We start from the raw sequence: 22,644 nt of genomic DNA, 5'->3' as shown, positions 1-22,644 counted from the left end.
CTTTCCTAAAGTTGATTGCAACACATTAACAAATTAGTAGGAAAGTAATGAAAAGAAAAGCATATTACAAAATACATGTGTTTGTTTGTGTTTGTCAAAAGTATAAAATATCTAACCACATATTTATATAACCCACTATTCTAGATCCTGATTATATGTATCATATATGTACAATTAATTAAACGTTTTAAGAGGATTTAGCAATTACCAATATGTCTTTGATTTAAGAGTTACAATTTAATAGGTTTATATTCTACACATTTTCCTAATTTAATATAAAATATACGTAGCACCATAATATCTCTTATTATCAAACCTTAAAATTTTATATGTCTATTTATTGATTTATATATATATGTATATATTTTTTATATATATATGCATATCTATTTACAAGCAATCGTATCATGAGTCATTGGAAAAAAATCAAATGTCAAATGGATTCATAAGATTAGTTCAAAGATTTTGAGATTCAACATTACAGACTTTTCTTATTGTGTCAAAATACTAAATCGTATTGAGAGTTTGATTTAAAAATAGTCGAAATTTTCTGGGTCGTGACACCGAGGCCAACCTTGCACTTGTTCAATGACGTTATATGTATTTTTACTACGAAATACAGTATGGTGAGTTTCATTACTCCCCTTTTAAATGTTTTTGCAATATATATTTTTGGGACTGAGAATGCATGCGCTTTTATAAATGTTTTACGAAATAGACACAAGTAATCAAAACTACATTATATGGTTGAATGATCGAAATCGAATATGCCCCTTTTTATTAAGTCTGGTAATCTAAGAATTAGGGAACAGACACCCTAATATACGCGAACTCTAAAGATAGATCTATCGGGCCCAACAAGCCCCATCCAAAGTACCGGATGCTTTAGTACTTCGAAATTTATATCATGTCCGAAGGAGGATCCCGGAATGATGGGGATATTCTTATATGCATATTGTGAATGTCGGTTACCAGGTGTTCACCATATGAATGATTATTTTTTGTCTCTATGCATGGGACGTATATTTATGAGAACTGGAAATGAAATTCTTGTGGTCTATTAAAATGATGGAAATAAATGATTATGATAAACTAATGAACTCACCAACCTTTTGGTTGACACTTTAAAGCATGTTTATTCTTAGGTGTTAAAGAAATCTTCCGCTGTGCATTTTCTCATTTTAAAGATATTACTTGGAGTCTTTCATTGCATATTTCGAAGAACGTTGCATTCGAGTCATTGAGACTAAAAGATTATTATTAAATCAATTTATAGTTGGATAGTGGATATTATGAAATGGTATGCATGCCTGTCAATTTTTGATGTAAAGAAAGATTGTCTTTTAAAAATGAATGCAATGTTTGTAAAATGTATCGTATAGAGGTCAAATACCTCGCAATGTAATCAACTATTGTGAATCGTTTATAATGTATATGAACGGGTCCTTTCAGATCGGTCCTTCGGTTCCATCGAATTCCAAAGGTTTGCAGGCAGTGAATTCTTTGTAGGTGCATCCTACACGATTTCTTGCGCCGTTAGCTGCATTGCTAGATTCGGAGTTATTGTTGGTATGTAGCGCAGCCTGTACTGTGGCTATGTTTGCAGCAAGAAAGGTACGAAATTCCTCTTCGCTCATATTCATGGTTTGTCGAGTAGTCGGTGCCATTTCCTTCAAATAGTCAAATGAAACAAGTTAATCATACAGAATATTAAGAGTAGTCAATAGTATCTCGTAGCATAATATGAACTCATTTATAAAAGCTTTTTCTTCATATTAGCGTTTTATAAGTTTAAATTCGGGTAGTACCTACCCGTAAAGTTCATACTTAGTAGCTAATATACAATTCAGCTACTACAATTCTATATGAAAAACTGATTATAATAATATTTCGCGTTCAAACTTTTACACAATATTTTATAAACTTACAATACCACTTATTTTACATATAGCATGAAATATAGCACACAATAACTTTGATACAAGATAGTTGTGAAGATAATTCTAGCTAGTACACAAGTCGTTCAGCAAAGGCAATAAAGACACGTAATTCATACGTCCAGAAACAAGTCATGCATTCTGGTTTTACTAGGACTACTTCCCATCCTTGGTCTTGTAGAACATAACCGTTATGGCCATTGATAAGACAGCGTGTTGTAACGTCGTCAAAGGGACGAGGGTTACGTAATGTCCAACAGTCCCGTAACAATCTAAAAACCTCATTTCTTACCCCAATTACCGACTCCGTCACTTGTGGGAACGTTTTGTTTAATAGTTGTAGCCCGATGTTCTTGTTCTCACTTTGGTGAGAAGTGAACATTACTAACCCGTAAGCATAACATGCTTCTTTATGTTGCACATTAGCCGCTTTTTCTAAATCACGAAGTCCTATATTCGGATATATTGAGTCAAAATAATTTCTTAACCCGTTGCGTAAAATAGCATTTGGGTTCCCCGCAATATATGCGTCAAAGTAAACATATCATAACTTATGGATTTGCCAATGTGATATCCCCCATCTTTTGAACGAAAGCCTTTTATAAACCAAGGCATTCTTGGAACGTTCTTCGAATGTCTTACAAACTGATCTCGCCTTAAATAGTTGTGCCGAGGAATTCTGACCGACTCTAGACAAGATTTCATCAATCATGTCTCCGGGTAGGTCTCTTAAAATATTGGGTTGTCTATCCATTTTGTGTTTTTATACTGTAAAATAGACAAGAGTTAGATTCATAAAAAAAATATACTTATTAATACAAGCAATTTTTACATATATCATAAAGCATAAGCATACTATATTACATATATTACACCACACGAATACAACTATCTTATTCCGACTCGCTCGTTTCTTCTTCTTCGGTTTTGGTTCGTTTTGCCAAGTTTTTAGGGATATATGATGTTCCCCTAATACGATCCGTTGTTTTCCACATTGGTTTAGAAAAACCTGGTGGTTTAGAGGTTCCCGGGTTATTGTCACAACTTAAGAAATACGGGTGTTGACGATACATATAAAGTTCATCGGGTTTGGAATCAAATTTCTCTATTTTTATGCCCTTTCCCTTATGTTCTCTTTTGCCTTATTAAATTGTGTTGGGGTAATTTCTATAACATCATCGGAATCCTTGTCGGGATCCGATTCATCGGAGAATTGGTAATCCTCCCAATACTTTGCTTCCTTGGCTGAAAAACCATTGACCAAAATTAACTTTGGTCGGTTGGTTGAGGATTTTCTTCTACTTAACCGTTTTATTATTTCCCCCTACTGGTTCTATTTCTTCTTCCGGTTCCGATTCTTCTTTCGGTTCCGATTCTTCTTCCTGTTCTGACTCTTCTTTCGGTTCCTCTGTGGGAACTTATGAATCAGTCCACGAATCATTCCAATTTACATTTGACTCTTCATTATTATTAGGTGAGTCAATGGGACTTGTTCTAGAGGTAGACATCTATCACATAATATCAAACACGTTAAGAGATTAATATATCACATAATATTCACATGTTAAAAATATATAGTTTCCAACAAAATTTGTTAAGCAATCATTTTTCAAGTAAACACGGTCGAAGTCCAGACTCACTAATGCATCCTAACAAACTCGATAAGACACACTAATGCAAAATTCTGGTTCTCTAAGACAAACGCTCGGATACCAACTGAAATGTCCCGTTCATATTGATTATAAATGTTCCATATTAATTGATTTCGTTGCGAGGTTTTGACCTCTATATGAGACGTTTTTCAACGACTGCATTCATTTTTAAAACAACCATAACCATTATTTTATCAATAAAGGTTTCAAAAGCATTACGTAGATTATCAAATAATGATAATCTAAAATATATTGTTTACACACGACCATTACATATTACATAATGGTTTAAAATAGAAATATATTACATCGTCATATGTTTCTTAAATGCAGTTTTTACACAATATCATACAAACATGGACTCCAAATATGGTCCTTATTTTAGTATGCAACAGCGGAAGCTCTTAGTATTCACCTGAGAATAAAGATGCTTTAAACGTCAACAAAAATGTTGGTGAGTTATAGGTTTAACCTATATATATATATCAAATCGTAACAATAGACCACAAGATTTCATATTTCAATACGCATCCCATACATAGAGATAAAAATCATTCATATGGTGAACACCTGGTAACCGACATTAACAAGATGCATATATAAGAATATCCCCATCATTCCGGGACACCCTTCGGATATGATATAAATTTCGAAGTACTAAAGCATCCGGTACTTTGGATGGGGTTTGTTAGGCCCAATAGATCTATCTTTAGGATTCGCGTCAATTAGGGTGTCTGTTCCCTAATTCTTAGATTACCAGACTTAATAAAAAGGGGCATATTTTATTTCGATAATTCAACCATAGAATGTAGTTTCACTTACTTGTGTCTATTTTGTAAATCATTTATAAAACCTGCATGTATTCTCATCCCAAAAATATTAGATTTTAAAAGTAGGACTATAACTCACTTTCACAGATTTTTACTTCGTCGGGAAGTAAGACATGGCCACTGGTCGATTCACGAACCTATAACAAATATGTACATATATATATCAAAGTATATTCAAAATATATTTACAACACTTTTAATACATTTTGATGTTTTAAGTTTATTAAGTCAGCTGTCCTCGTTAGTTACCTACAACTAGTTGTTCAACGTTAGATGTACAGAAAAAAAATTGATATATATTATCTTGAATCAATCCACGACTCAGTGTATACACGTCTCAGGATAGATCACAACTCAAAGTATATATATTTTTGGAATCAACCTCAACCCTGTATAGCTAACTCCCGCATTACTGCATATAGAGTGTCTATAGTTGTTCCAAATAATATATACACATGGGTCGATATGATATGTCAAAACATTTGCATACGTGTCTATGGTATCCCAAGATTACATAATATATTAGAATACATGTATAATACAATATAAGTTAGCTAGGATATGATTAATATAGATTTGTTACCAATTTTCACGTTGCTACAACAAGAAAAATTATCCAATCTTGTTTTACTCATAACTTCTTCATTTTAAATCCGTTTTGAGTGAATCAAATTGCTATGGTTTCATATTGAACTCTATTTTATGAATCTAAACAGAAAAAGTATAGGTTTATAGTCGGAAATATAAGTTACAAGTTGTTTTTGTAAAGGTAGTCATTTCAGTCGAAAGAACGACGTCTAGATGACCATTTTAGAAAACATACTTCCACTTTGAGTTTAATCATGATTTTTGGATATAGTTTCATGTTCATAATAAAAATCATTTTCCCAGAAGAACAACTTTTAAATCAAAGTTTATCATAGTTTTTAATTAACTAACCCAAAACAGCCCGCGGTGTTACTACGGCGGCGTATGTCCAGTTTTACAGTGTTCTTCGTGTTTCCAGGTTTTAAATCATTAAGTTAGCATATCATATAGATATAGAACATGTGTTTAGTTGATTTTAAAAGTCAAGTTAGAAGGATTAACTTTTGTTTGCGAACAAGTTTAGAATTAACTAAACTATGTTCTAGTGATTACAAGTTTAAACCTTCGAATAAGATAGCTTTATATGTATGAATCGAATGATGTTATTAACATCATTACTACCTCAAGTTTTCTGGATAAAGCTACTGGAAATGAGAAAAATTGATCTAGCTTTAAAGGATCCTTGGATGGCTTGAAAGTTCTTGAAGCAGAATCATGACACGAAAACAAGTTCAAGTAAGATTTCCACTCGAAATAAGATTGTTATAGTTAATGAAATTGAATCAAAATTTGAATATGAGTATTACCTTGTATTAGAAAGATATATTACTGTAAATAAGAAAGATTTCTTGAGGTTGGATGATCACTCTACAAGATTGGAAGTAAGCTAGCAAACTTGGAAGTATTCTTGATTTTATAAAACTAGAACTTGTAGAATTTATGAAGAACACTTAGAACTTGAAGATAGAACTTAAGAGAGATTAATTAGATGAAGAAAATTGAAGAATGAAAGTGTTTGTAGGTGTTTTTGGTCGTTGGTGTATGAATTAGATATAAAGGATATGTAATTTTGTTTTCATGTAAATAAGTCATGAATGATTACTCATATTTTTGTAATTTTATGAGATATTTCATGCTAGTTGCCAAATGACGTTGAATGATTACTCTGCATTATTGGGAACCTTCAATTTCCTTGGAAGTTTTTGTTAGCGTCTGAATGATGTTGAATGATTCATTGCTCCACTTTCGCATAACATAGCGATCACGGCGTCCATATCCATGGTTATCATTTTGGCTTTGAAACCTGTCATTTCGCGGGTATCCACCGCCGCCATTTCTTTGCTGAAAACCTGATCCGCAGTAATTATCACTGTTACTATCGCGAAAAGAGTCATTATCATCTCGCCAACTTTTGTCTCTACCCCACCCACACGCAGGGGTTATAGTACTATCCTCTCCACCACGGAGGTAATCATATGTTTCCTGTTGAACTTTAGCAAAAGTGTGCAGGACATCTCTTTGCAGCCTTCGCACCAGAGTTTTATGTCTCTACGGATTAATAGCATGCAAAAATCCAGATATTTTTTTATCTTCATGCAGGCTTGGAATCTTTTGACATTCGTAGATGTACCGCGTAAGTAATGCGTTCAAAGTCTCCTTGTTGCCTTGCTTAATATCCTGACATTCTATGTGCGTCTTTTTCTGCGGTAATAGATTTTGAAACTGCAGCAAAAAAAATTCGCGCAAATCTACGAAGCCAATGATACTACGAGATTGCAAACTATGGAACCATTCCCTTGCTGACCCTTGCAATGCCATGGGGAATACTCTACACACGACTGGTTCATCCCAGTTATAAGTGCTCACAACGCCTTCGAAGCGTTGTAGAAAATCCAAAGGATCAGTTAGACCCGAATAGACTCCCAGAGTTGCCGGCACGATCGGCGGAGAAACAATTGGATAGTTAGAAATATGCTGGGAAAACTTGTCCGCAGCAGTAGTGATTTCTGTTGCCTTCTTTGTGCGAGTATCTGCATTCTCCGCACAAAACTTGGTAAGCATGTCTTGCAAAAAGTTTGGCTGATCAAACTTATGTTGCATTGACTTTGGCGGAATGCTTCTGAAAGCATCCGCCAAAAAGTTCTGGGCATTTTCTCTGCGAGCAGCGTCAGATGCATCACCCACTTCCCCATAGCGAGGGAATGGTGTTGGTGGTCGCCTTCGCTTAATTTGTGGATTTTTAACAAACTCTTCTACGCTGTCCGAATCATCAGAAAATTCGCACTCTTCTCTTGGCATTTTTGCCATTTTTGATTTATACACAGAGTTCAAATGAATGCGATCTTCTGCATTATCACTATCGCTATCATTATGCTTAATAACTAGACGATCAACTTGTGATCCTGAATCATTCAATGGCCATAAGTAAGTGCGCGATATGCGAGATTCACAATTATGCTTAGCATCTCTCTTAGCTTGCTCGATTGCAGTACCAACAATCTTGTCAGTTCGCAAACTAGATTTTCCAGCCAAAGCTTTTGGTCACTTCCCATCAGCGGTTATTTCACTGCGATTTTGTAGCAAATTTCTTCGCGCAATCATTTTTTTCAGAAGCAACTTCTGGCTGCGAGTCACTAGCATTGTTTTCAGCAGATGTTTTAGCGATCGGCTCTTGAATCGATTTTCCCGTGGTTATACTAGCATTTGTTTGTAATGGAAATATCACAACGTTCTGCGAATCACCAGGCAGTGCATCAGCATTCACAGAACCACCAGTTTGCTTTGCATTTGTCATCATGATTGTCGAGCAGATCGACTGATTGTGTATTGTAAAAGCACCTGCAAATCATCACAACAAAAACACGATTGAAATTAAACCATCAAATTAATTGTTTAACGGTACGAAACAAAAAAATTTCAGGTTAATTTGTAAAACGTGTCCCACGGATGGCGCCAATTGATCAATCCTTAATTAATGATGTTGCTTAATTACGGATTGAGTGCAATAAGATTGTAATGGAGGATGGAATGTTTGATGATTATTTTGGGCCCCGATGATCGTCTTTCACTTTAACTATCAAGTGATCAACCACCCCGACCAGGTCTTGATTGTTAATTAGCTTAATTCACCTTTGCGCGGTGTAAAAATCCCTTGGACAAGATCACAAGTGGAAATTACAAAGGCTTAGGCAAAATGGCAGAGAATCAACAACCCATAAATGAGAGGCCAAGCTTCCTATTTATAGGAATCGAAATATCCGCGGTCTGCGAGTTACTTAACTATCCGTGGAAACTCAGCGGATTAAACCGCGGTCTTGCATTAATGCGAAAATATAACTGATGTACTTAGTTTCAGCGAATATTGTATAGCTTTGCCTTATAATTCGCGTAGTTCTGCCTTTGGCTTTTAGCAAATAAAATATACATATACAATGCCATGTATATGATCAATGGTTCCCACATGTGTTAGGTGACTCACATGGGCTGCTAAGAGCTGATCATTGGAGTGTATATACCAATAGTTCATACATCTAAAAGCTGTGTATTGTACGAGTACGAATACAGGTGCATACGAGTAGAATTGTTGATGAAACTGAACGAGGATGTAATTGTAAGAATTTTTGTTAAGTAGAAGTACTTTGATATGTGTCTTGAAGTCTTTCAAAAGTGTAAGAATACATATCAAAACACAACATGTATATACATTCTAATGGAGTCGTTAAGTCTACGTTAGTCGTTACATGTAAGTGTTGTTTTGAAACCTTTAAGTTAACGATCTTGTTAAATGTTGTTAACCCATTGTTTATTAAATCAAATGAGATGTTAAATTATTACATTATCATGATATCATGATGTATTAATATATCTTAATATGATATATATATACATTAAATGTCGTTACAACGATAATCCTTACATATATGTCTCGTTTCAAAATCATTAAGTTTGTAGTCTTGTTTTTACATATGTAGTTCATTGTTAATATACTTAATGATATGTTTACTTATCATAATATCATGTTAACTATATATATATCCATATATATGTCATCATATAGTTTTTACAAGTTTTAACGTTCGTGAATCGCCGGTCAACTTGGGTGGTCAATTGTCTATATGAAACCTATTTTAATTAATCAAGTCTTAACAAGTTTGATTACTTAACATGTTGGAAATACTTAATCATGTAAATAACAATTTCATTTAATATATATATAAACATGGAAAAGTTCGGGTCACTACAATAATCTTATTGCACTCAATCCGTAATTAAGTAACTTCATTAATTAAAGATTTATCACATTCCAAATTCCAGAATGGGGTTTGTTAGGCCCATAGATCTATCTTTAGGATTCACGTCAATTAGGGGACAGTTCCCTAATTCTTAGGCTACCAAACTAAAAGGGGCGATATTCGATTTCGATATTCCAACCATAGAATGTAAATTTTGAGTACTTGTGTCTATTTCGTCAAATATTTATAAAAGCAGCACATGTATTCTCAGTCCCAAAAATATATATTGCAAAAGCATTTAATAAGGGAGCAAATGAAACTCACGATACGATATTTTTTAGTAAAAATATGCATACGACGATACTGAACAATGCAGGGTTGGCCTCGGATTCACGAACCTATATTCAATTATCTATAATAACACATGTAATAGTAATTGAACATATATATATATATATATATATATATATATATATATATATATATATATATATATATATATATATATATATATATATATATATATATATGTTCAATTACTATTACACTATATCAATATATATATATATATATATATATATATATATATATATATATATATATATATATATATATATATATATATATTATTAATGATTTTAATTGTTATTTTATATCATGTGTTTTATTAATAACTTAATTAGATATATATTTTTATATAGATAATTATCATTTATTACTAAAGTATTAATATGGTTAGGTTTTATGTCAAAAATATATTTTTATATAGAAAATGTTTATTTAATATATTAATAATACTAATAATAATAATGATAAAAATAATACTAATTATGATAAAAAATTATGATAATTCTTAATAATAATAAAAGTGATACTTTTAATAGTAAAAATGATTGTTTAAATAAAATGTTAATTTCAATAATAATACCTAATAAAAATGATAAATAATAAAAAAATACTTTTATTAATAAGGATCATAATAATAATACTACTGATAATAATAATAACAATAATAATAATTTTACTACTAATGATAATAATGATAATAATTTTATTAATGATAATAATAATAACAATAATGGTTTTACTCATAATGATACTACTAATAATAACCTTAATGCTAATAATAATACTTATAATGATAATAATAATCATAATAATAATAATAATAATAATAATCATACTTGGAACTATTATCATAATAATAATAATAAATGATAGTTACTACTTATATTAGTTAATAATAATAATAATAATAATTATTATTATAATACTAATAGTAATAACAATAATAATAATAATAATAATAATAATAATAATAATAATAATAATAATAATAATAATAATAATAATAATAATAATAATAATAATAATAATAATAATAATAATAATAATAATAGAAACTACCTTAAAGAATAAACCTCCAAAAAAATAGAAAACCGCCTCAGCTCGGGCTCGAACCCGAGACATCTTGGTTAACACAAACACCACTAACCACTACTCTGTTGTTTCTTTTCTGTTATTATTAAGATCTTAATATCTTTTAGTTTTTCTGTTTTGAATCATCATCATCTAATCATGCTACGTATCATCATCATCTTCATTAATCTTAATCATTTACTATTACCATTAGTTCGTATCTTTTTATTACCATCATCATTATCATAGAACACGTTCATCATTATCACACATAAAATTATGATCATGATCATAATATAAATCGTTCATTTTTATTATTATCAAGTCATCATCATCATACTCGATACCCTAACATTCTATCATCATCATCTCCTTTGTTGATAATAGCAAGCACGACTGCAGTAATAGCAGCAGTTACATACATCAATCAGGTGGTTCACGGTGGTACTTCACGATGGTTTTAATCAGAAAAGAAGTTGAGTGGCGACAACAATTGTTCCAACATAATATGCGGTTTATAGCAGTCATCTTAGTCTAGTTTACAGCCCACTCAGAGGCCAATAACCAAACTTAATTGTGTAGCCCAAGAACGAGTTTAATGGCCCAAGTCTAAAGAACATATCATATCGGTTTAGTATCCAGATTAAATCTGTCGACAAGCAATAAAGGTGGGGTTCTCCTTTTAAAAGAATGTCGGCAATCAACAACAGAAAAGGGAAAATGTGTAGTAGCAATCACGTCCAAGTGGGTTTGGATTTTTATCTTGAATCAGAAACAGAAGAAAAATACGGCGAGTTGTAAAAAAATTATTGGAAGAGGGAGAGTAAGGTTTTTGGGTTAATCGAGTTAAAGAAAAGAAAGCAAACAAGGTGACGGTTAGAAGGTGGTGTTTGGTGTTTGATCGTGGTTTGTAGGTGGTGTGGGTTAGCTTCGATTGTCAGGAACAAAATAAGTTTAAAATAGTAGCAACAAACGTAAATTGAAACAACAGTAAGCAGCAATGGTATTCACGAAGTAGAATCGTAGCAGTATTCTGATCAGAAAACAGGAATAGAAGATACATAATAGTAGCAGTTTAGCTAGTGGAATAGTTTTGTTCTTGGATGGTTTTCGTTCATCAATAGCATGAGATGATGGTGGTTTGTGATATGGAACCGAAACAGAAACATTTACGTGGTTTATAATGGTGGTTTTGGTGGTCGTGTAATAGTAACAAAAGCAGGACAATAATCACTAACGAAAGGAGTAATGAAGGTGGTGGTCGGTTTGGGTCTTGTGGTTTTGTGAGATCATGAAGAGAACAGAAAAAATATATATATAACACTATTGGGTTTTGGGTCGTTGAGAGGCTTGATCGAGTATTGCTTGCAACCATAATAAAAGTCAAATAATAACCATAGAAGCAAGTGGGTGTCGTGAGGGTGTTTGTTCTTCACTCGTAAACAGAAAAAAGAAAGAATGAAGGAAGAGGTTGAGGGTGGTGGTTTTTCAAGTGGGTTTGTAATGGTAGATCATGGTTGATGGTGGTTATCATGGTAGTTCTAATGAAGGTGGCCGGTGGTGATTTAATGGAGGTGATTGGTGGTGACTCCGGTGGTGAAGTTTGTGGTCGAGTTGACGAAGAGAAAATGTGATCGAAGGTGGTGATGGAAATGGATTTACAAAGTGTTCTAAAGAGAAACAAGAGAAAGAAAGATCGTTGTAGTGGTGGGTTTTGTTATTGAAGATCCATGAAAGTGTTTATATATATATATATATATATATATATATATATATATATATATATATATATATACGGATATATCTCTCTGTAACCTATATGTATATGCATGCATTATCTCAATATAATATTATTTGATGACATGAAACAAAACAGTAAACTCAAATAAATATTGAATTGTGTAGGGATGGCAGTTTAACAAAAAGAGAAAGCAGAGAGATATCAATATCTCTAATATGAATAACAAGAAGAAAATAAAAAAACACATCTGTCACTTTTGACATTTCAATACACACGTAAATGATATTTGTTTATTTCTTACCGATAGTTTCACGGACTATTATTTCGTACTCCATTGTTAAATCAGTAGCGGTTAAAAAGTACTCAGATAGGTTCCAAATTTTTATGATAATTATATTTATTTATTTTAGTAATTATGGTATAAAATTTGGTCATTAAGTATTACATAATAATTAACTCAGTTGTCCGCGATCGATCCTGGGTAAAATATAAAAAGTGTTTAAATTTATTAATTACCTTCTAAATATATTTTTAATAAGCCTAAAATTTATATAACTCATTTTCGGATCACCGTTTATTTTAAAATCAAATAAGTTCGTTTTTAACTTGATTAATAACTATCAAGATGATAAACGAGTACTACGAGCGTTTATTAAATAAATTCTAAGTCATATATATATATATATATATATATATATATATATATATATATATATATATATATATATATATATATATATATATATATATATATATAGATTTATAGTAATATCATATATTAATTTATTTACACAAATGAATTAAATCATATACGTTTCTATTCAAATTAATATATATATATATATATATATATATATATATATATATATATATATATATATATATATATATATATATATATATATATATATATATATATATATATATATATTACAAATAGTGGTTCGTGAATCATCGGAACTAGTCGAAGGTCAAATGAATATATGAAACAGTTTAAAATTTTTGAGACTCAACCTAATAGACTTTGCTTATCGTGTCAAAATTATGAAATCGTATCCTGAGTTTGGTTCAAAATTAGTCAAAATTTTCTGGGTCGTGACAGTACCTACCCGTTAAAGAAATTTCTTCCCGAAATTTGATCGAGGTCGTCATGGCTAACAATAAAAATGTTTTCATGATGAATAAGTGTTGATAAATATAGTTTTATCATCATTGAGTAATATAGATAAAACAATCCGATTACACGAAGAGTATAAGTGAAGCTATCGCAAAAGATTGAAATAAAAAAATATAGATTTGTCTTAACTTTTGACGTAGTCATGGTTGATTTCTGGAATTTAAGGAATTTAAAGAAATCTTCTAATCAGAAAGAAAATGTAATCGCACGATTTATTAATAAACTGTCGGAATTACGGAAGAATAGAAATATCAAGGAAAATATTTCCGTGATATGCTTAGAGATTAAGTAGAATAAAAGAGTTATGTAGCATGGAACATGATGAGGGTATGATCTGTGAACCATCATCACGTTCTATTATAAATTCATCATGACTTACTGTAATATAATCACGATGGCCGGGCGTCATTATATTATACTAACTCATGCTTCAACTCCCAACAATGTTGGGATTTAACAAGTTTGAGAAGTCTTAAAACCTTTTAAGAATCTTAATAAACGGAAGCGTGTAATTATCAAATTTTACTTGTTAAACTTTAAGCCAATTAAAGCTAAATCCCAATAGGATCAAGTTGTGAATATATACTTACAAATAACAAGAGAGGATAAGAAATGTACCTCCTCAAATTAATTGAGGGTTTAGATTTCTAACAAGATGATGTTGAAGATGATGAAGAAATTGCTTCTAAGCTTCTAACTTGAAGCCTCAAACAAGTAATACCCCAAGCTTTAGTGCACCAACACCACCCTTAATGTAGTTAGGATTTAGAGACACTTTTATTGACCAAAAACCAAGCTTGAAGACCCTTCTTTCTGCCTAAAAATTTCGAACAGCAGCAGCAGTTTTTGGACAGAAAATGTCAGCTGTTTTGGCACTTGAAATGTTGTTTCTTTTGAGTCTTTCTTTGGTCTATTAAAACTAGCATGCACTTAGGGAGTTGTGGTCTTTAAAAGTCACAAGAATAAGCATGGGTGAACTCTTCTTGGAGCCTACAAAACTGCCCACACTTACACATTTATTTTATACAAGATTCAATTTTATAAAACTTGTATATAAGTTTATAAAACTTATATAAAACAAACATGTATTTGTTACTTGCAACAATTTTATAAACCATTTTATAAAATATAACACAACATAATTATTTAAACCTATAAATAATTACATATAAATTATCCAAATAATTTATCCCAAGTGATGATATTTTAGAAAACCGATTTTCTAAAATCCAAGTGTCGCGTATTTATTTAACAATCCATTCGTTAAGATTAAATACATATAAGGTGTCGGTTAGCTTGTTATTGGGTATGACCCGACTTGGATCATAACATATTAGCCACATTAATTTAATATGTCTCTCGGGCATACGAAATACCTTCAATCTCCCACTTGCACGAGAAACATAAGAAATTAATGCAAGTGATGGATACCACCTAACGACCGTCCATCACCCTCAATATGCTATGACTTTGTGCCATTCAATAACATCATCCCTTTCGAGTTCCCACCTCGAATATGAATAGGTGAATCTTTCATTATATCCTTTCGTCCTAGATGTCATGTTAAATCCAAGAGGTATAGAATGATCACCCTCTTATAGATTTAACTTTATCAGGCCTTAGACATCTGACTCTTAACGAATAAGAGGGACAAATTCCATCTTGACTACATACGTCCTAGACACTACACTTCGTACCGTATCTGAAGCCTCCCTTATGAGCTACCTTCTCAGAATAGCGGAGGAAAGAATCAAGGCACGATATTCGGTGAATATCTGAACCCAATATGTATCTCAGGTCAAAGGATACAATGATATTCTCCTTTACTCAAGATTACATGTGATCAACCACAAAGGTTCCATTTAGTAAATCTTGAGAGCGGGTCTTCCAATATTTGTATCCCACAAATATCTATGAACCTTGGTTCCAACCTTGCCCCACATTCATCCCGTGAATGTATACCAATCCAAGTTCATAATAGTCTAAACCTCACACTTGTTCCCACAACTGTGATCGACTACGGAATTTAGAATAATTACTTATTCATGGATAAAATATGCAAAATAGGAACATAACTCAAAATAAATTAATACCATAATTATATTAATGAGTTTGAACAATTTCGTTCCGTTACAATACTTAAAACAGATCATGACCAATCATTAGAATATCAAAGCCCTAATGCACAAACATGTCCAGTATGTTTTTCTCCATGTAAGAGCTTCGTGAGAGGATCCGCTATATTAAGATCTGTGTGAACTTTGCGAATACATATCTTTCCCTTTTCAACTTCATCCCTTATGTAGTTGAATCTCCGCTCAATGTGACGGGTCTTTTGGTGAGCACGAGGTTCTTTGATTTGAGCAATCGCACCCTCGTTGTCACAAAAGATCTCAAGAGGGTCCTGAATGGAAGGGACTACTCCTAAGTCGTCGATGAATTTCTTCATCCATGCAGCTTCCTGCGCTGCCAATGAGGCGGCAATGTACTCCGACTCTGTAGTGGATAATGCAACAACATCCTGTTTTGAACTCTTCCAAGAGACCGTACCTCCATTTAACATGAAGACATAACCGGATTGTGATTGAGAATCATCTCGATCAGTTTGGAAACTCGCATCCACGTAACCTTTTACAGCGAGTTCCTCTTCACCAGACCCATATATTAGTAATATATCCTTAGTTCTCCTAAGGTATTTCAATATACTTTTAACAGCAATCCAATGATTGTTTCCTGGGTTATTCTGGTATCTACTTGTCAAGCTTAGAGCGCATGACACATCCGGTCTAGTACATATCATTGCATACATGATTGACCCAATAGCAGATGCGTATGGGACATTTTTCATCCTCTCTTGTTCATCTTTTGTGGTGGGACACTGAGATGAACTGAGAAAGGTTCCTCTTTGAATAGGTACCAAACCTTTCTTAGAGTTTTCCATCTTGAACCTTTACAAGATTTTATCAATGTATGTACTTTGACTTAAACCTATCAATCTCTTAGATCTATTCCTATAGATCCCTATCCCCAATATGTATTGTGCTTCTCCAAGATCCTTAATGGAGAAGGAACTCTTTAGCCAAGTTTTGACTTCTTGCATTGTGGTAATATCATTCCCAAATAATAATATATCATCTACATATAGCACAAGGAACATAACAGAGCTCCCACTAGCTTTCTTGTATACACAAGCTTCATCACCATTTTTAATGAAGCCAAATTTCTTTGCCTCTTTGTTAAAACGATGATTCCACATTCTAGATGCTTGTTTCAATCCGTAGATTGATTTCTTTAACTTGCATACCTTTTTAGGATTTTTCGGATCAACAAAACCTTCGGGCTGTACCATATAGACATCTTCCTCAAGATATCCATTTAGGAAAGCGGTTTTGACATCCATTTGCCATATTTTGTAATCATAATGAGCAGCAATGGCAAACAATATCCTAATAGACTTTAGCATTGCCACAGGCGAGAAAGTTTCATCATAGTCAACCCCTTGAGTTTGAGTGAAACCTTTTGCTACAAGTCTAGCTTTGTATGTATCCAAGTTTCCATGTATGTCGGTTTTCTTCTTGAAAAGCCATTTGCAATCCACTAGCTTGGAGCTAGGAGGTTACACAACAAGTTCCCAAACTTGGTTTTCATACATGGATTGCATCTCGGCGTTCATGGCTTCCTGCCAGTTGTCTTTATCAATCCTTGATAAAGCATCTTCGTAGTTTGTCGGTTCATCCAAATCAACCGTATAGCAACCATCCACGAGAAAACCATATCTCTCAGGAGGATTACTAATCCTACTAGATCTACGAACGCTCTGTATACTTTGATCATCCACATGATTATTTTCAACATCCTCATGTTGAGTGCTAGTGTCAACCATTTGTGTATCATCAGCTTGATCTTGAACCTCTACAAGATCTATTTTCCTTTCACCATCACCTTCCATAAGGATTTTGGTTTCAAGGAATTTCGCCTTTCGAGCAACAAATACATTTTGCTCGGTCGGATCATAGAAATAATATCCCATATCATCCTTGGGATATCCTATGAAAATACACTTTGTGGATCGAGCATGTAACTTATTAGCAACATGGCACTTAGGATAAGCTTCACATCCCCATACTTTCAAGTATGATAGAGAAGGAGGTTTTCCAAACCACATCTCATGAGGAGTTCGTTCCACTTTCTTGGTTGGGGCCATATTTAAAATACGAGCCACGGAGCTTAGACAATAACCCCAAAATGATAGAGGTAACGAGCTTCTTGCCATCATAGATCGAACCATATCCATTAGGGTTCGGTTCCTCCTTTCGGAAACTCCATTAAGTTGGGGTGTTCCGGGTGGAGTAAGTTGTGAGATGATTCCACAACTCCTAAGATGATCTTGGAAAGCATCGCTTAGGTATTCACCTCCTCTATCGGTACGAAGTACCTTAATTGTCTTATTGAGTTGATTTTGTACTTCGTTTTGATATTCTTTGAATGCTTCAAACGTTTTGTCCTTGTGTCTTAATAAGTAGACATATCCGAAACGACTAAAGTCATCAATGAATGTAACAAAGTATCTTTCACCATTCCTTGTCATGGGCTTAAAGGGTCCACACACATCCGAATGTATTATTCCCAATAAGTCTTTAGCCCTTTCATAGGTCCCTTTGAAAGGTGCTTTAGTCATCTTGCCTTGTAAACAAGACTCACATACATCAAACGAATCCATTTCATTTGATTTCAAAAGTCCATTCTTTTGAAGTGTATGCATTCGGTTCTTGTTAATGTGACCAAGGCGACAATGCCATAAGTAGGAATCACTCAAATCCCTTTTGAGTTTCTTGGTGCTTGTATGGTACATTGAGCTACTAGATGATGTGTCATCATGAACCAATTCATAAATTCCATTTGAAGGCGAAGCCTTGAAATAGAATACATTATCTAAATAAACATGGATATCATCATTAACAAAATTAAGATTAAAACCACATTGTTTCAAACGGGAAACGGAAATAATGTTTCGACATAAATCGGGTGCATACAAAACATCTTTCAAAATAAGTTCCAAACCACTTGGAAGCTTTAACACAAAGTCTCCTTGAGCCTTCACTTGCACTTTGGCTCCATTACCTATGTAGAGACTTGATGTTCCCGTTTGCTTGCTACTTCCTTTGAACCCCTGCAATGAATTGCAAATGTGAGTTCCAAATCCAGTGTCTAATACCCATGTATTAGAAGAAGTAATACTAAGCTCTATATATACCATATATATATTACCTGAGGATTGCCCCGCATCCCTCTTTTCTTTTAACTCCTTAAGGTAGACCGGGCAGTTTCGTTTCCAGTTACCCATTTCACCGCAACCGAAACATGGGTCTTCCTTGGGGTTTGCTTGTCCAGCAACCTTTTGTTTCTTATTCTTGTTTTTGGTTGGGGTAGCCATCTTTCCCTTTCCCTTTCCTTGATGGGCGGGTCCTTTCCTCTTAGCCGCCTTAGGCTTAGAGGTGTTGTTACCTTTGGACCCACCATCATTGATCACTAGCACGGGTGAAGTCCTTTTACCCATGCTAGTTTCGGCCGTCCTTAACATGCCATGAAGCTCACCAATGGTCTTATCCATCCCATTCATATTGTAATTAATTACAAATTGGCCAAACCTCTTTGACAAGGAGTTTAGGATAAGATCGGTGGCTAGCTCATTGGATATGTTGAGATTGAGACGGTTAGCGCGATCAATGAGGCTTTTCATTTTGAGAACATAAGATGAGACGGATTGGGTGTCATCCATACGACATGCATGTAGCGCTCGAACCGTTTCGAAGCGCTCGACACGTGCTTGTTGAAGGAACATCTCCTTCAATTGCGTAATCATGTCATATGCACTATGATGTTCGAAATCCTTTTGTAGTTCGGGTATCATAGTCCCAAGCATTAGGCAAGCGACTTGCACCGAATCGGCGCAATACTTGTCATAATAAGCCATGCCCTCTAGATCTTCCTCATCCGGTTGGTCGGGAATAGGGTCCTCCAACACATACGCTTTATCCTCAAGTTTGAGGACAATCCTAAGATTACGGAACCAATCCATAAAGTTCGTATGGTTGAGTTTGTCTTTCTCGAGGAGAGACCTTAACGATAGGTTGTTTAGGTTAAGTGGTGCATTTTGCATGTTGTTGTTGTTATTGGCGGCCATCTACAAAATTCAACAAAGTTCTTTTAAGTATCGATTTTAAATTTAATAAACAATACCCTTTTATTTTTTAATTGTTTTATTAAATCTTAGAATCCAACGGTAAATCAAATTTCGGTTAGGTGACCTTTATCCCGTCATTTGATTTAGCTAGGTAGTCATTTATGTGACAATTGCAATCCTTTTGCAACTTCTAAGTTATGGGATCATGCAATCCTTTTGCATGGCATATTTATCCCATCAACGCCTATTTGTTCCTCATGCTTCGGTGACCCTAAGTTCATGATTCCTAAATCAAGTCGTCCTACTTGTGCAAACATGTAAAATTAACATACAAGTGGTTAGGTGACCTTTATCCCACAAGCATGCGAATTTTACCTTAAGCATATTAGTTAGTTCATAATGGTTAGGTGACCTTTATCCCATTATGAGTTCCCTACTATGTTCAAGTGTTCCCACAAAAGGATGGCGTTAAACTTGTTTACCTTGTTTTAGTTAAGGGATTTTAAGTTTTCATTAATTCTAGTTTGAGAAAACTTTTATGCCATACACTAACATGCATTTAGTGTATGGTTCATTTGAAATCCATTTTCATGTCTATAAACCATTTTTTATATATGATCCTAATCATGATCTTAATAACCGTTTACTAATGTCCTTTTAGCCATTTTTAATTTAACCAATTAAATTGCCATTTTGCTTGTTGTTAACTTGTGTGATTAACTTGTAGCATACAACCATACAATAAACAACCACGCATGCAAAACAAATATGTTCACAATCAAGCCATTTTGGTAGACATTTGTTTAGCCGAAAACAAATGCCACCGAATAAGGGGTTATAACACAAAGTAGGAGATTTCAAATCTCCCACTTAACCTTGCATCCAAATGCTTCTTCATGTGTTCTTCAAGTCTTCATCATTCTTCATCATTTTACAAAATATATCCTAATACATTTTGTCTAAAAAATGAAATTACAACCTAATCTATTTTACATACCAAATATAAAATAAATTACATAACCAAATGAATTATTACATGCCAAATGAATAAATATTATTACAAACCAATTGAATAAATATCAATCAACCATGCATGCAACCAAACACAAGGTCAAGGCTTAGATTGTGAACATCATCAACATAAGTGATAGGCAATACAGAATCACAAGTGATTGGAAACACAGAATCACAAGTGATCTGCAACACAGAATCACAAGTGATTGGCAACACAGAATCACAAGTGATTGGCAGTACAGAATCACAAGTGATTTGCAGTACAGAATCACAAGTGATTGGCAGTACAGAATCACAAGTGATTTGCAGTACAGAATCACAAGTGATTGGCAGTACAGAATGCAGAATCACAAGTGATTTTGGCCAAAATGACAAACCACCCAAAACCGAAAATTTTACATTCTACTTCATGCATGTTCATAGAATGCAAAATTATAGTGGGTTTAATAACCATCTCGAAGCATATTTCAACAACTTCGGCTCTAGATACCATTGTTGGGATTTAACAAGTTTGAGAAGTCTTAAAACCTTTTAAGAATCTTAATAAACGGAAGCGTGTAATTATCAAATTTTACTTGTTAAACTTTAAGCCAATTAAAGCTAAATCCCAATAGGATCAAGTTGTGAATATATACTTACAAATAACAAGAGAGGATAAGAAATGTACCTCCTCAAATTAATTGAGGGTTTAGATTTCTAACAAGATGATGTTGAAGATGATGAAGAAATTGCTTCTAAGCTTCTAACTTGAAGCCTCAAACAAGTAATACCCCAAGCTTTAGTGCACCAACACCACCCTTAATGTAGTTAGGATTTAGAGACACTTGAATGACCAAAAACCAAGCTTGAAGACCCTTCTTTCTGCCCAAAAATTTCGAACAGCAGCAGCAGTTTTTGGACAGAAAATGTCAGCTGTTTTGGCACTTGAAATGTTGTTTCTTTTGAGTCTTTCTTTGGTCTATTAAAACTAGCATGCACTTAGGGAGTTGTGGTCTTTAAAAGTCACAAGAATAAGCATGGGTGAACTCTTCTTGGAGCCTACAAAACTGCCCACACTTACACATTTATTTTATACAAGATTCAATTTTATAAAACTTGTATATAAGTTTATAAAACTTATATAAAACAAACATGTATTTGTTACTTGCAACAATTTTATAAACCATTTTATAAAATATAACACAACATAATTATTTAAACCTATAAATAATTACATATAAATTATCCAAATAATTTATCCCAAGTGATGATATTTTAGAAAACCGATTTTCTAAAATCCAAGTGTCGCGTATTTATTTAACAATCCATTCGTTAAGATTAAATACATATAAGGTGTCGGTTAGCTTGTTATTGGGTATGACCCGACTTGGACCATAACATATTAGCCACATTAATTTAATATGTCTCTCGGGCATACGAAATACCTTCAAACACTTCTCCATAAATCATTCATAATTTAAACTCAATTTTTTTTATAGAAGGATAGAAACTAAAACAATTTATTTTATGATGTAACATAGATAGCGCAAAGAGATAAATAATCTTGGACAAGGATAGTTATGAAGATATCTTCAAAAATATCGAGGATATTTATGTTGAAAGATACGATGATATTTTAGAATTTTAAAATATCTAGAATCAAAGGATGTTGCAGAACGTTTCCGCAAGGATTATAATAAGTAAGGAGCAAGATTCACTAAAGAGTTCATCATGAAATGCCTCGTTCATATACAATATAAACGATTCACAATAGTTGATTACATCGCGAGGTAATTGACCTCTATATGATACATTTTACAAACATTGCATTCGTTTTTAAAAGACAAACTTTCTTTACATCTAAAGTTGACGGAAAGCATACTATTTCATA

Source organism: Rutidosis leptorrhynchoides, chromosome 3 (assembly GCF_046630445.1).
Source record: "Rutidosis leptorrhynchoides isolate AG116_Rl617_1_P2 chromosome 3, CSIRO_AGI_Rlap_v1, whole genome shotgun sequence".
Classification (NCBI taxonomy): domain Eukaryota; kingdom Viridiplantae; phylum Streptophyta; class Magnoliopsida; order Asterales; family Asteraceae; genus Rutidosis; species Rutidosis leptorrhynchoides.
The sequence above is the reverse complement of the archived record's forward strand: the minus strand, read 5'-3'. Positions refer to the sequence as shown.